The 17125-nt window shown below is 35.2% G+C and overlaps 1 protein-coding gene across 1 annotated transcript in view; it reads right to left on the bottom strand.

The window, feature by feature from the left end:
* LOC122526526 overlaps window positions 1–16500 on the bottom strand; it is a 45251-nt gene extending 28751 nt beyond the window's left edge. The window contains exon 1 of the mRNA XM_043649984.1: window positions 14825–16500. The gene's annotated coding sequence lies outside the window, so the exon portion shown is untranslated. The remainder of the gene's footprint in view (window positions 1–14824) is intronic.
* Window positions 16501–17125: the final 625 nt, after the last annotated feature.

Genomic DNA, 17125 nt, shown 5'->3' with positions numbered 1-17125 from the left:
ATTAAATTAAGCATGAATTACGTGATATCTCATTTTTTTCAAAAATAGACTTACACCACTTTCAAAATAAACGGTCCATATATAAAATTGTCTTGATCAACAATTGAATTAAATGAACTTTTTAAATTAATTATATTTTATAATCGTACAATCATTTTATTACATCTCAAAGAAAAAAGGGGGGTAAAGGGGGAAGGGGGGAAGTCTACAGAAATTTCCCGTGATACGAGAGAGAATAATAATTTGTTTAAAAAATCGATAAGTAAAATGTATTATGATGAGCGGACAATTGGAAAGTAACACACAGTATGCCTGGTAGGTGATCGTATTCTATCCAAGATCAAATGGAAAATGGAATGAAAGGCAATTTCACGATCAAGTCGGAAAAAGGGGAATCCTGGACAGTCGGTCGATCTTTGAATAGAAACGCTATTTCACACCCCCTGCATGGTTGAATGCACGAAGAGGATCGTTCGTCTGCCATCGTTTACTACCTTCTACGAGTAAAAAGAAAAAAACAAAGAGAAGAAAAAGAAATATAAAATAATAATAATAATAATAATAATAATAATAATAATAAAATTTTGTTAACGCGAATCACACACACACGCGTTAATCCTAAGAAACAAAAAAAATAACATTTGATTTATTTTCTTCGAATTAAACAACGTGCAAAATTATCGCGTTTACTTACTTAATATTGTTGAGTTGATAATAATAAAAAAAAAAAGAAAAAAGAGAGAGAGAGATCAAATGAAACGAAATCAAACGAGAGTCGTGAAATTTAAAACGGAAAGAAAAAGTGGTTTGATATTTTTCGAACGATAGAAGAAAGACTTTCTTTCACAGGCATCCAACCCTAGGATGCAACTCTCAATAGAGCTCTCACTTCTTTCTTTCTCTCTCTTTTACTGATCGTCGATTCAAATTACTCCGTGAACGGATAGCAGTAGCCTAGTTACACTCAGTCGAGTGCCGCTTTCGATTTCCGGATATTTCCTGTAAGGTAACCGATACAAACCTCGCCTTTAATTACCTCCGACCATCTTTCTCGAAGAACTTATTTTTCGTGGTTGGCTTATTTCTTTTTTTTCTTTCTTTTCTTTTTTAAAAAAAAAACCCCTACAATACCTTTCTCGAGAGATATCGAAAAAATAGTTTGAAACTTTGCCATAAGACGGGAGAGGGGGGGGGGGTGGAGGCAAAAGATAGAATAAATTCTTCTTGGTGTTGAATTTAATCGAATTCAATATAGGAAATATCGGTTTTTCTTGACTTTATCCTAACGTCTCTAAAGGAAAATATCGATTCATTCCGGTAATCGTTTAATATAATTTAAGTATAATATATCGCTAACTTTCGATTAAATTAACTGGTGCCTGCTTGCCTGCTTGCCTGCTTGCCTGCCTGCCTAGTTACCACGAAACTAAAAAAAGAATAGCAAAAGAAATAAGTGAAATAAAAACACGAGCTTAAATCGATTTCATTTCTTATTCTTTCCTCGATAATAATAAAGTCTCTCTTACTCTCTCTCTCTCTTTTTAACTATCTGTGTATATAAGAATAAACGTGTCTGAATTCTGGACAGAGAGGCCAAACGATAAAATGAATTTTCCCGTTCGTGACATTAGAACGACACGAGTCAGCGAATAATTGTCGGCCATTTTCGACTCTGCAGTATAATTTGTACGGCCCTGTTATTTGGTTATTCGTTCTTACGGCTTACTCCGATCACGAATAGAATCGATTATTAATTCTCGACGTTTTTATTTTTTTCTTTTCTTCTTCGTAGAAAATGTCACGAAAATCGAATTGTGGAAGGGGGGTAGGGGTTGAGTGGGGGCGAGCAAGAGGGGTGGGGGGATAAGATCGTGAAGAACGAATTAACGATTTTTAATATTCAAATCGAACGGTGGGTAGAAATCAAATCGTTTGGAAAATTAAAAGTAATATATTCCAACGAGGCAAGTTTGCTTGGTTAAGCTACTCTGCTACGTAAGCTACGTTTTAAATAATTCATATCGCAGGTAATTGCATCGCAAACGTTTTTATTATCCTCGCTCGTTTATCTACGATCTCGTAAGCTTCATCGAAATCTCTATATCATTTATTAAACGTCCAACATTACCGATCAAGTATAACGAAAATAATGTATAGATCTACAATGAGTCATATGAATATTCGTAAACATTGTCAATGTAAAAACACAATCGATAATAATTTCTTGTAACGCGATATTACCGAGATAAAACATATTTTAAGATTATTAAACATTTACAAATTGATATCGACAAAATATTTTACATAAATGATTACAATAATTGGTTTCATCGTAATTATAAGATTAAAAGGTAGAAAAGAAAAATCATTATATTTCTATTATGATATAACTTTTCTATTAAAATTTATATTAATTTAAAAATTGAATAATCCTACAATATTTGTATACGTATGAGAATGAAAATACTTAACATTATAATAAAAGAAAGGAACAAAATTGTATTTGAAAATTATAGTAAGAATCGGTACGAATATTTCTATAAATTATTGTACTTAAAACGTAAACTTTCATTATTCTCGCACCTACTAATCACATAATTCCGTGAGCGTTAGAACGCGAATGCTAGCAAGTAAAGCTAGAGCACTCTAGTACACGTACCCATAGAATATTCATTATCAACGTTCCATCGATTCGGGACGTTGATGATGATGGTTGTAGATATCTTCAAAGGAACTCAAATAAATTAATCTAACACGCGTAGGTGATCGATAGGATTGATTTACCTGTCTTCTATCCAAGATTAAGGTCACACAAATAATTACAATTACATATACCAGTATACGTGTACATACATACATATATATATATATATATATATATATTTACTATTTTATACATATATATTTATATAGATAGAGATGAACCCTCTTACACATAGAGAAAGAAACGGAAGGGAAAAAAAGGGTAAGAAGAAAAGGAGAAGGAAAGGAAAAGGAAATAAAAAAAAAGAAAAAGAAGGTCGACGTTCTGTAAATAGGAATCGATCGATAAACTCGTTCGCAATGATAATCCATTCCTCGGCAATAGACGTAGAATAAAATTAGAAAAAAAAAATAGAAAAAACAAACCTATCGAACGGGGGGTAATCTTAAGAATGATGACTTTTTACAAATTTCTTCTTGGAAAAGGGGGATACAGAAAGGGGGGGTATGACGGTGGTGGTGGTGGTAGGACAAATAGACGATTAGGAGTAAAAGTAAAAAAGGAAGAAGATAGGGGTGGATAAAATAGAAATAAAAAAGGGGGAAAGAAGCAAAAGAGATAAAGAGAAAGAGAAAGAGAAAGAAAAAAGAAGAAAATGAGAGAACGGAGGTTGTTGATAGGGCCGAACGGTCGACTCACAGGTGCCCCCGGAGCGTGATCCATAATGGTGGCGGGTGGTGGCGGTAGTCTTGTTGTATACACGAGGAGCTGGCATGGCAACGGGGTCGATAAATACCCCGGCACACGGCACCCCGACTTCCGATTTCATCGTCCCTATGCCCTCCTATGCCGGCATTGCAAGCAACGAGCTATGGCATTCGTTCGCGGTGAACACCGTAGTAATAATTCCCTCTCGACGTGGCATCAACACGCACTTTTTTTCTTTTTTTTTTCTTTTTTTTTTCTTTTTACCTATCCCCCTTTCTTTCCCTTTTTACTCTCTTCCGTTTTTTTTTCTTTTTTTTGCACCGTCCTAACCAATCCCACTGCTACCACTCAACCACCGCTACCCCCTTCGAAGCAAAAAAAACACTCTCCTCGTTTGCTTTTTCTCTCTCTCTCTTTCTATCTCGGAAATCTCGCGCACCCACCACTCTTTCGCGTAATAATTTCCCGTATAATCATATTCCAAATGAAATCATGTCATGACGTTCTTTTTCTTTTTTTCAAATATTCCAACGCCCCCGATCGAATTTAAGATTAACTGAAATATCGAACAAAATTCGAATTGTTAGTTTTAACAGAAGAACGAAATAGACAAAATAAAACATTATTTCATCGTATATCAATTTTTCATTATTTTTCTATCTGTATATATATATACATATATACGACGATTTTATTATATTCGTTTAAAAAATTTATCGACGAAAAGATGAGTGAAAGATTTAAAAAGAGCCGAAAATAATTAGCATGTTTTACGAAGGATTTAGAAACAAAAATATTCTACGAGAAGGAGACGGGGGGGGGAGGCAAACGAAGAGACACGTTTGTTCACGATAAGAAGCCAAATACCATCATTTTCTCGGAAATTAAAAATCAGTCAACGGCGATGAAAAGGAAAAGATATCAAATAAAAATCAAATCAAATGTAATAAGGGAAGAAAGAAAGAAATAAATAAAGAGATGGCGTACGATTGAAAGCCCATAATTATAAGAGTTAGCAAAGGAAAGATTTCGTAGTGGCAGCAACAGCAGCAACAGCAGCAGCAACAGCAGCCCTCGGTGATCGTCGTCGATAGGAGAAACTCCTTATCCGTTGCAGGTGTGTTTCTTCGAGGAAACGACCCCCCCTGCCCCTCCCCCTCCCCCACTTATTCTTCCTCCTTCACCACCTCAACCACCTGAAAACACCTCCGCGCGAAATACCACCACTACGTTCCCCTTTTGTTTTCTTTTCGTTCAGTCACCTCATCTGTAAGTAACGATGGATTTCTTACTAAAATAAAACGTGCTGGAAGTATATATAACCAACCACCTGGTTGATGATTATGATCATCATTCTCTCTTATAAGTTCTCTTCTATCAACACGGAAGAACTTACCTCACCTCCTATAGTAATTAAAAAAAAAACCGATAGGAACGATTTTATCGCGACAATTTTCAATCGATACACGCGATAGATAGATCCGATTTAATTGCGTTCGCTCTCACGCGTAATATCTGACAATGTGAATGTGAGAGATAGGTGGTGTATCGTTAAATTAATCATTCAACAAGTTTAAAAAACGAGTATGCGTGTACGTGTACGTGTACGTGTATGTGGTGTATGTGCATCGCAAACTCTGTTACTCTCGAAATCTTGATAAACATACAAACGTAACTAACAACGCGTGTGTGTATGTGTGTATCATCATCGATAACACAACATTCTTAAGAGAATAAATTTCTTTTCATTTATATTTAATCGAGATTTTCTTTCAAACGCTAGTAGTAGTAGTAGTAGTAATAGTCATTATTTGTTGTAACAAAAGGGTAAAAAAGAAAATGGAAAATATAAAAGCGAATAAAATAAATAAACCAACACGACGGGGGGAAAAAAATAATTACGATCACTCGGCAGATGTCCACGTGCCGATATCTTAATACCCCGATACTTTCCTTCGATATCGTTGATAAAAATTATCCGTTTTACGAGTATTCCCTTTTTTTTTTTGTTGTTGGTGGGCACTCGAAGATAACGAAAAGGTCGAGGGCGATCGTTAGTCGAGATCGGTGTACCACCTGTAAAAATGATTTCGATCTCGTTCGAACGAGAAAAGACTGTAAAACGTATGCCCATGTATATGTATAAGAATGAGAAAGAGAAAGAAAAAGAAAAAGAAAAGAAGGAAGATGAGGAAAAAGGAAAAAGATAGTGTACGTTGGAAAATTGGATTTCCAAGCGCAACACTGACGCTTAATAATTATGTAGAAAATTCATATACATTTTCAATGATGTTTTTTTTTTTCCTTTTATTTACACGCATTTAAGATGGGAGAGAAATAATGTGATTATTTTTCGTTGCACGCGTACGTTCCGCATCCTATAAAAGTAAGAATCACGCGATAAGTAAAAAAGATCCCCATCAATTGGATTGGAAAATAAATAACGAAAGAAACGGAAGAAATAAAATTACATAAGGAAGAAGTCATCGTTAGGAAAGACAATATAAAGAGATGGACGAGAGTGAGATATATAAAAAACGAAAGGAAAGAAAAATAAAGATGGAGATAGAAACTGATGGGTGGTGGTTGTGGTGGTGGCCTGTGTGCCTGCGGAAGCGATAAAATTATCGACGATTTAATCGGAAAAGGAGAATAAAGCGAAGATTGCCGGCAATTTGCCGATCATCAACGCCGACGGAGAAAGGATTGCGAGTCCGTAGTTTGTCCTTAATCGGTCGGTCATCTCTCATCTGGAAGAAGCAGCGAGATGAAAGAAAGAGAGAGAAAGATAAAGAGAGAGAGAAAGGGAAAGAGAAATAGAAGCAACTGGAGTACTATACTATATAAAAGTTGGCTCGAACGTGCTCCTGCGTGTCTACTTTCACTGTATATAAGTGTAAGGACACGCTCGAACGAACTCCGGTAATGATCCACGAAGTTCTACGACGATATCCATGATGAATCGGCATCCAGCAAGTGATGGCATTGCAAGATCCACGATTATATATTGCACATCTGTGAATTCTTCCAGTGCCAAGACCCGCCAGAACCCTCACTGGGACTTTTACGTCATCCTTCTGTTTCTTCTTTCTTTATTTTCCTTCCTTTCCTTCTTTCTTTCTTTCTTTCTTTCTGTCTGTCTTCTTCTTTTTATTTTTCTTCTCCTGTTGGTAGACACACCTTTTGTTTGAATTTACCCTCCTTTCCATGTTAAACTTAAATATTATTTTGTCGTCGTTGGTTCACTACTTGGATGTAGAGTGATCTTTTGTCAAAGCTCGGAAATTTCAGCTTATTTCTGTTTTTTTTTTTTTTATATATTCGTTATATTTTAATACGGAGCGTATATGCGTACCAATACGGTCGAACGAAGTTTTACAAGATAATCGTAGATTTAACTTAAACGTTATATTTTATTCACCGTGTCGAGTATTATTAAGAAATTAATCGATTAGAAAATTAATAGGAAAATTCGTGCTCGCGAGAGAGAAAGAAATAATTCATTTAGGTTTTCTTTTGCAATTATATCGTTTGCATTGAAAATAATAACAACGTGTTGAATTATCGAAACGATAATACAATTGACGTAACGCCGAATCCTTCGGATAAATACTTAATCGTTATTTTCGTTTATATAATCAAAATTTGATATACAATATTATTGCGAAATTATAACGCGAAATTTGATATTAATAAAATCTTAAGTATATACTACGAGTGTAGAAATGTTGCACAAGGTGAAAACGTTGGCGTCAATTGATGAAATTTTTCATTTGGTATCGTCGTATTACGGTAATAATCGAGATCCAGATGTTTTAGGTAAATTATCAAAGTTATCAAAGTGACCTAGTTTTAAGCGACGGTGAGCGGTTTGGTCTATCGATTTTTTTGTTCATTTTAATCTAACTTCGATCGAGCCTTTTGCACGAAGTATCGTAAGTAAACAGTAGACTTTTGCTCGGCACTTTCTATCGCGAGATTTCGATAAACGCGAAGAGATACGCAAATGCATTACAATATATCAAATTTATATACGTGTGCGTTGTTTTTTAACAACATCGAGAATTTCGACATTTAGAAATGACGTAACTGAAAAGAGACAAAAACAATTATCCAAATTTCAGGAAACAAAAGAAAATGAAAATACTTTTAGGACTAACAATAAGAATCACGTGTTCGTCGTCAGCAATTTTCCTTTTCGATCATCGACTCGTATCACTTACGCTTTCGATCGAGTCAATGCCGGTCTCTACACTATTTGTTTAGACGTTTCCAATCGAAAAACGCTACTTCGTGTTTATTCTTTTCCTTCCTTTCTTTCTTTCTCTACAAAGTTGAATTTTCAACAAAATATTACCCCCGTTAATATTTCCTTCGTCGTTCCATTATTATTCACTTACGATTGACGCGATCGCCAATCAAAAAATATCTTGCAACGGACAAACTCTTAAGAAAAAAAATACGTGAGAGAAAATTGGAATGAGAGTTGCGAAAATAGTTCGAAGACCTCGAAAGAAAAAAAATGGTGGTTAGTTGTATATGCCTGCGAAAGAAAAGAAAGAAGAAGAAGAAGAAAAAGAAAGAAAAGGATAAGACGGAAACCGGTGAGACTTGAGAAGAGGAAAGGGGAAATATAACGCAGAGAGAGAGAGAGAGAGAGAGAGAAATACATAAAAAAATATAAAGAAAATAAAGAAGAAATGTGTGGTTTTGAAAAGGGACAAAGGAAAGAGAGGAACACTCGACGAAAATAACGACGACAAACTTATAAGGAGAAACGGAACGCGCGTGCTGAGCGCGGCACACGAACTGAACACGAAAACCGACGGCTGGACCCCTCGTGAAACTTCGGTGCCGGCCGCCTCGTGTCGAGGTTCGGCTTCCGGCCGGCCTGCTGGCCCGCCGGCTGGCCGCTCGGATCGGATCGGATCGAACGGGACGGACGGTTGCGCTTCTTCTTCTTCTCCAAGTTTGCCGCGACCGGCCAATGCGATGAACGCGCGAATGGCCGCCAGTTTTACCAGCGGATATCCTCTAGCCCTTTCTCTCTCTCTCTCTTTCTTTCTTTTCTCTCTCTCTTTCTGTCTCTCTCCCTCTTTTTTTCTATCTACCTATCTATCTATCTTTTTCCATGATGAGAGTCGTCAAACACGACGACTTTCGGCCGACGCCGACCGAACAAGACTGCCGACGCTCGGCGTCGTTCAACGCTTCGCGGAGGGTGCCTTCGACGCGACTGCGCCCTCTCATCTTTTTTCGACCAACCACCCCTACCCTTATACCCTGCAACACCTACTCCTCTACCCTTTCCTTTTAAGAGAACCTCTACCTTTGACGTATGTACCACAAAGGTGTGTCCAATTAACTTCGTTCGACTCCGCGTTCCTTCTCCTCCTCCTTCTCCTCCTCCTGTTTTCTTTCTTCTCTTCCTTTTTTTTTCCTCTTTCTTTCTCATTTTTGTTTTCTCTTCGTTGCACTCTGTGATTCTTTTTTATCCCCTTCTTTTTTTTGTTTTTTCTTTCCCCCTATTACCAGTTCAATGTGTTAAGTATGTAATTGTTTTTATGAAGCTTTGAGGATTCGTATTTACGTAATGTGTTTCGATAGTTCTCGTATCGAATGAGATTTGCGTTAGTTACACTTGGGATAGTTTTTTATTTCAATCGTATGGTAATTACAATAATGATTTTGTTAAAAGATTTTTGATGAACTGTCAGAATTGTCTCGGTATATAACATGTATATATTATTAATATTTATATTTAAAATTAAAACTTGTAACACTTTTATTTTTTACTTAATTTTGTGAAATACTCGTATTCTAATTGTAATCTTAATTAATATAATTCATTTTAATTATATTACGAATTAAACAATTTCTTTCGTGCAACTCTTATTCGAAATGATATTTGTATATATTATTAATATATTTCAAAATGAATTTTCGAGCAACGATTCGAATCCTATCGTAAATCAATCTAACTTTTGTTCTCACAATCGAAGGAAAAGGAAACTTGGAATAATCTAGACGAAGTCAGTCGGAGAAAAACGAGGGTAAAGTAATCGTGTAAGCCGACCACCTGGATTATTTTCTATGACGATATTGCAACAATTGCTCTTCCTGTAAGAGGAGGCGTTGTAGGGCGTACAAACATTCGGTTTACGTGCTTTCCCTTTTGAGCATCGCATCAAATGGAGGATTTATATTCTATGGCTGCGTACTTTGACAAATCATCTACTCGCATTAAGAATCGATCCGACAAATCTTAAAGAGAACGAATATACGAGTCATTTTTTGTCAATTATTATCGAAACAATAATATTTATTAAACATTCGTATCATTCGAAGTATCATCTTAAATTTGATTTCATTTACTTTAATTATTACTATAATTATTTAATTTAATTTTTAAAAGAAATAATACTACGTCAACGTATTTAATTAATAAACGACAATTCGTTTATTTTGAATACAGGAGTAACGATGAATTTTTTTTCTTTTTGCAAAATTTATTTTTTTTTCTAATCAAATGATAAAATACGTACGAACATTCAATGAACGATTAAACGTAGACAACAAATGGCAAGAGTATTTTTCGACAAATTTTCCCGTCAATTTGTCGTTATTAACGTTTTTAATCGAGTTTAAAGAGAAATCGGAAGGATTTCGATCGAAAATCGAGTGATTCCGATCGAGGAAAGTAGAACGCGAACGCGCTGAAAAGCAACCCACGCCTATCGCAGATCGATAGCGACGCGCGCCCGCTTTGGTTATACAGCTGGCATAATCAATACTGATTGATGTGTATCTCGAAAGAAAATAAAACTGTGAAACGCGACGGGAAAGTATAATAAAGCGAGTTTGAAAAAAAAAATAAAAAAGGAGAAAAGTAAAAACCCAGACGAGAAAATAAATCCTCTCGTTAAACGAGCACCACCACCACCACCACCACCACCACCCACCACCATGAGAGTTCGTAATTATTGTTGTTTGTAAAAAAAAGAAAAAAAGTAAGTTGAGGTTGGTAGAAATATTTTATCATCAAAGAGATCTTCGAACAAATTAATGGATTTTTAATTATGATCGATTAACGCGAGATAATGAAAAGGAAAGAAAAAATGAAAACAAAAATTATTGTATCGGTATCTTGGCGAAAGAAAGAGTTTCTTTTTTTCTTGTTTATTTTTTAGACAAAATTTTCACGCGAAAATGAATCCCGCGTTTTGAAGCCGATCGTCGGATCGATTGTAAAGTTCATACTTTAAATTAAAATAGGATTAAAAAAAAAAAGTATTTTACAATTCCGTCTCGACGAATTCTATTGTTGGCACGAATCTAATGTATTCTCTAACACCTCGGCCAACTATAATACAACTTTAGAAGAAAACAAGGTCAATATGGCGCATCTGTGTGACCGCAAGTTTCTCGTCGAAGGAAAAATTTCACTCGATCGACTGACCGACCATCACGATGACTACAAATCATCGTATCAACTTTCCTGTCATTAACGTTTCCTCATTAAATAGAAAATTTGTATTTTTAATTGTAAATGGCGTAATAAAACTCTTCTCTTACATCCATCCGATCCGAAGTTTTACGAATTTATTATTTCAACCGTAAACGATTCCATCGTGCGAAATTTTCACCTACCAACGAAGTATAAAAAAGAAAGAAAGAAAGAAGAACAAGATAAGATGAAAAAATAGAGAGAGAGAGAGAGAGAGAGGGAGAAATTGTGATTTATTCGCTTTCGCTCGAAACGAGGAAGGTCTTATCTTTTGTCGGTCCTCTCACACACGACACGATTCTAACGGCTTTAAATTCTTAAACGATCACTCCGAGTTACGTGGCTTATGCGATCAAATTTTATTCTAGAAATAAACTAATTCACCATTTTGTCATTTTATCTTACTTAATCGAATTTCGTGTATCCCCGAAATCGTCGTTTTAATTCAACTTCATATATATAATTCGATATTTTATTTAAAATACAAAATATAATATATTTTCATTTGATTTTATTACATAAATATAATTAATATTAAAATATTTCATATTAAAATAAAAAATAAAAATGAATTCGAATTGAACGTGAAATAACGTATTTAAGTTGGAATCAAATGAAATTCATCATTAAAAAGATCTATTTTCTCTGTTAACAAAATAGACAACGATGATAACAACACAATAACAACAGGAACAACACAAAGAGAGAGAGAGAGAGAGAGAGACTTTGAGAAACTCATTAAGCTCGCCAATTTCCAAGCAGAATTTGCTTTGATGTAGTTTCAAGCTTGAAGAACTCCGACGGTTCGCCGCTTGTGGTTAATGTAACGTGTTTGCTCGCGACACCTTGTTAAAAGTGTGGTAATGTTTCTTTTTTTCTTTTTTTAACAGGAGAACGAAACGTTTCTCGTGACGTATGTAAACAACGTTTAATACGTGTCACTAAAGCGTCTGGGGAAACGTTATCGCTCGCAGGAAACTCTTACGAAAATATTAAACGTCTTGCAATGTTGACTAGCAAACTAAGCATGGAAATAAGAGAAGGGGAAGGGGGGTGTTGCGCGTACGTATTGGTTACTTGAAAAAGGAGGACTAGAAAGTAAAAAGAAAAAAAAAACATGATAAAAATAAAATAATAAACGTTTTACGAGCGAAAGTACGTGGATATTGTCGTTTAAAAAAACAAATAAGAAATTGCAAATGCTCGGACGTGCGATACTAAAAAGAAAAAAAAAATAATAATAAATTAATAAATGAAACTTATGATCGTTTATCGATGAGATTGAGAATCTCTGGCAACGCAACAAGAACTTCGACGACTCTCGTGGAAAATTCGGCCATCGAGTCAGCGTAGCAGCCAAGTTCAAGGGCTCCCCACGAGATGAACTCTTTGCTAACGCTTTCTCTCTCCTAGCTTCGATCACGTACCGGGTGTATCCGCAAGGTTTCCATTCCTGACCGCATTTCTTCCTATATTTACTTGGAATCAACCAACAACCTTTTACAAAAACTCCCCCCCACCACCCACCATCACCGCCACCTAAACGTGCGAGATCCTTGCAAAAAGTACGCACAATTACGCGGGTATCGTATCGAAAAACGTTGCAATAAATTCCTCGTTCAAACTTATATTTCGTTGTTCTTGTTTTTTTTCTGTTCATTTTATTTTCGAACCATTCAAGAGTAGAGTATTTCAGGTTAAATGAAAACAATTAAATCTTCAGACGTGCGAAACGCGCCACGATCCGTACTCTTCTTTCTTTTTCGAACGAACGGTGAAACGTTAACGTTTAATTCAACGAACGGCTAATTTATTTTCCGCGCACATCTCTGTCCTTCATTTCTCTTTTCCTTTTTTTAAACTCGCTGCTTTATTTTCTTTTTCTTTTACTTTTCTTTTTCTAAAATAAGTTGCGCAAAGTGTACGTGTAATATAGAAGATTGGCTCACAAAATAAACGTGTAAAGTGGAAACAGAGCGGAAAGGAAGGGGTTGGTACTGTAATGAGTACCGTTGCTGGTAATTAATATTTTGAATTACTCGAATCGCGAAGGTAAAGAGGACGTTTATCTCGGCTTTGAAATTGTAAAGACTTATACGCGTTCGTTTCATCATATAATAGAAGTAATATCACGTAATAACGCTCGGTGTACGTACGTTCAACTGAGAGATTAATTAGCGTTTACGTAATCGCGTTTAAGGCGACTCTAACGAGACGCGCGTCGTTGGACCTACGTTATAATACTCGCCAGGTATATTATATACTATGTATTTACACTTAAACATACACAAATATATATATATTTATATATTATATATACATACAATGTATTTATACACACACACAAATATATATATATATATATATATATACACACAGATAAATACGTGTATACGCTCGATTCGTTGCAAGCAACGATAATTCAGTCGCACGGTTAACCTTGGCTGATCGTTTTACTCATTATCTCTGTGCTCATTACTTTCTCCTCTAGTGAACATGATTAAGAGTCACCCAGTGTGCGGGCTAAAATGAAACGTATCGAATCTACATTATCCATTTACCAAGGACAACGACATCATGCTCGACCCTTATATATTATTCCTTTTCTACGCTTTCTGATTTTTCCATAAAAAGAAGAAAACAAAAAAACAAAAAATATAATGCGAGTGAAACTCGTAAGGTTCATTTTTTGTATGCTTCGAGAAAAACTTTTCTATTAATTTCCAACCGTTATATTAAATCGTCCAGATGATTATGATTTTTATTTTGTTGATAAGTAAACATTTCTCAAAGAAAACCTTCAGAATTGTTCGTCGTTCGGTCCAATCGATCGGTCAGGAAACACGTTTTCCTACGAACCGATGGTGCTTCCACGCGTCATTAACTTCGAGACGTCGAATTAGTTGAAGAAATTAGAAAATGAATGAAGAAAAAAGAGAGAGAAAAAAAAGTTTATATAACTTCTCGGATGACTTTTCGATCACGTTTTGCGTTGGCGAATAAAAGTTGACGTAGCCGGGCCCCGGGAAACGATTATACGTCGATAAAGCAACGTTTTATACTTATTATTCGTCTTGGGTTATAGATCATCGTCACGGACGGACACAGAGAACGGAAATTGCAAGCGAACGCGAAAGTTTGCCTCGCTAACCAACCACTCGTACGAAGAAGAAGCAAGCCTGCATTACGAACTGTGTGGATGCTATCAAACGATTCTTGCTCGAACGATTTCGAGATTCTCAAATCTGCTCTATCGATCTTCGTGTTCTAACTTGACTCATGCTATATATATCTCTTTTCCTTCCGTTCAATTTCAAACTCTCTTTCTCTCTCTCTCTCTATCTCTTGATTACGTTTCCGTGATCTTTAACAATTATGAGAAAACATTAAATGAACAATTTTTTTTGTGACTCATAAAAGAATATTGAATTTTATTACCATTTTTTCGATATTCATTTCATCGATATTGGATTTTCGGGATAAAGTTTTTCGTCGTATTTTAATGGACGAATGTGAATAAAGGTTTTACTTTTTTTTTTTCATCTCGCATCTAGTCTTCTTCGATTGATTTGAAACTGGTAAAATTTAGTAGAAAAATATTCGGACATCTTGCATGAAAAGGGTTGTTAATATTATCTTTTAAGACATCCATTATGTGTTCAATTAGTTAACGTAACTCTCGAGCATTCAAAAGTCTATGAAAATAATTATATTGTTATTATATTAAACGAGGTTATTTAATTATTGATAACATTTCTCAGCCCTTTGTTTTAGACTAAATTTAACGATGCAATATACAAAATTATGTAATTTTTCTTAATTACTTAAATATTTGAATTCTTACAAGCTTGTTTCTCGATAAACGAATCTAAATAAAAATATCTGCATACGAGAAAAAAACTTACCCAATAAAAATAGGTCGATAGTCCGTTGAACGTATGAATCTACCAAAGGAAGCACTTTATCCGATTTCCTTTGAAAATACGGCACACTTTTCTCATAAAACTACACTTCACTGCTCTTTAATCTAAATGTATATTAATAATAACAGTAATAATAATAATAATAATAATAATAATAATGAAGAACACTCCGCACTGAACGAAAAGAAAGAAAACTGCAAAAACCGATCACAAAATCTGTACTATTTTTCCCTCTTTCCCCCCACCACCCGGAAAATTGCACCCTTAAATAAAATCCGAGGATAAAACGTAACTTTGATAAACGATCGAACACCCTGAACAAGAGTACTCGATAAATCAACTATTAACTTTTCTTCTATCTTTTATTTTCTTTCTTTTTTTTGATGATATTTATAATTGAATATTTCAAATCGTTTGTAATGGTCATTCGTCGATCGTGTAAAACAGTGGGAGAATATTATCGAGTATCATTAATCTACGTTAACGGAGAATAAGAGTTTCTCTTGTTAGTTTTCACGATGTTTCTTTTCTATTATATTATCGAATATTACAAAAGTAAGAGTAATAATAGTGGTAATCAAATATTCAATGTGTATAATAAGATGATTAGTAACGAAGAAGTGTGATCGGTCGTCAGTTCAACGATCCACGACGATCCGTGCTGAGAGAGAACTCTGGTTCGTTCGTTCGTTCGTTCGTTATCGTTCTTGACGCGGAACGTTATCGTTAGACGGTCAGATAATAGTGAACGGAAAACGTCGATATGTATGTATATGTGTGTGTATGTGTGTAAGTGCCTTCGTTAGGTTTCTCTTCGGGATATATTGATGTTCCAACGATAAAAGTGCTACTACCTTGTCCAAGAGTTAAAAAAAAAAAAAAAACATAATAATATATATGTGTGTGCAAGAAAAACATATACGAATGAGAGAGAGAAGAAAAAAAAAAAGGGGGGGTAAGATTAAGGTGGGACGTTGCACCGTTCGCGAGTACCGAAGCCTTGCAAACTCCGTCCCTGACCTGCTCAACTGAGACCGGCCTCGATGAATCACGCGTGAAACTGAGATACGGAAAAGGAGTGAATAAGATGAAGAGAGAAAGAGAGATACAGAGAGAGAGAGAGAGATGGATGGATGGAAGCCCCCAGGTGATCCTCTTGAGGAAACAATCGACGAAAGTTCGCACGGAGGATCCAGAACGATCAACTCACTTCTTCTTCTTCTTCTTCTTCTTCTGGTTTTGCGTCTTCTTCTTCTTCTTCTTCTTCTTCTTCCCTTTGCCGGCCTTCGGCGGGTCGACGAACGCGTGGAGAAACGGACGTACTTTTCCTTCGAGAATGAGAGAGAAAAATAGAGAGAAAGAAACTAACTCAAAGTCTCGATCCTCTTTCTGATAATCGTACGATGAGCTGCGATGCGTCTGTTTACCTTTCGCATGATGTTAATGAGCCTCCGAAACGAGTTATTATTTGATCATCGTCGAACATTTCAAAAGTAGAAGAAGAAGAAGAAGTAAAAGTAGAAGAAGATGACGAAGAATAAAGATTAGGATTTTGGGGATATTGAACTATTGTCATTGATTATAGCGTTCATCCTTTCCTTTTCCCCTTCCCTTGTTTCGTGATACGTCAAATGGTGTATATGGGAAGATTTGATGGCATTGATTGAATCCGAAATAAATGAATGATCGAATAATAATTGAGATATTTCATTGAAAGAAGGCTTGTCAAAATTAATCGCAAAGAACTAAAAATTTATATTCTAAAACACGTTTTACGAAAAACCTACGACGACAAAACGCGAACGTTACACGTTCACAAGATGTTTACCTCTTGCTTACGAGGCAAGGCAACAGGTGTTAAAATAATCCCGTGCAGATAAAGAATACAAAAAAAGAAAAAAGGAAAAAAGAAAAAAATGAACGAAACGTCGAGTGTAATTGATCGACGATCTTGCGTAAAGTTTGAATAGAAAGTCTTACGTAGATGAACACGATCAAAACTATTATTGGCTGTTATTAACTTCTAATCATCGGGAATAAAACATAAAACAATTCTTTCCTTGTTGATGAAAGAAATAATAGAAAAATATCATTGAATTTAATAATATTTTCTATCAAATTTTCCTGTATTTTAAAAAGGATTATATTACATTAAAAATTTATGAAAAAGCATATATAATAAATCCGATCGTTTAATAATAACAGATCAATATACATAGATCGTATCGTTCGATTTTACAGAAATAAATAAATAAATAAATAAATAAATAAATAAATATAATA

Source organism: Polistes fuscatus, unplaced genomic scaffold (assembly GCF_010416935.1).
Source record: "Polistes fuscatus isolate 324 unplaced genomic scaffold, CU_Pfus_HIC Scaffold11, whole genome shotgun sequence".
NCBI lineage: Eukaryota > Metazoa > Arthropoda > Insecta > Hymenoptera > Vespidae > Polistes > Polistes fuscatus.
This window is presented reverse-complemented; position numbering and strand designations above follow the sequence as displayed.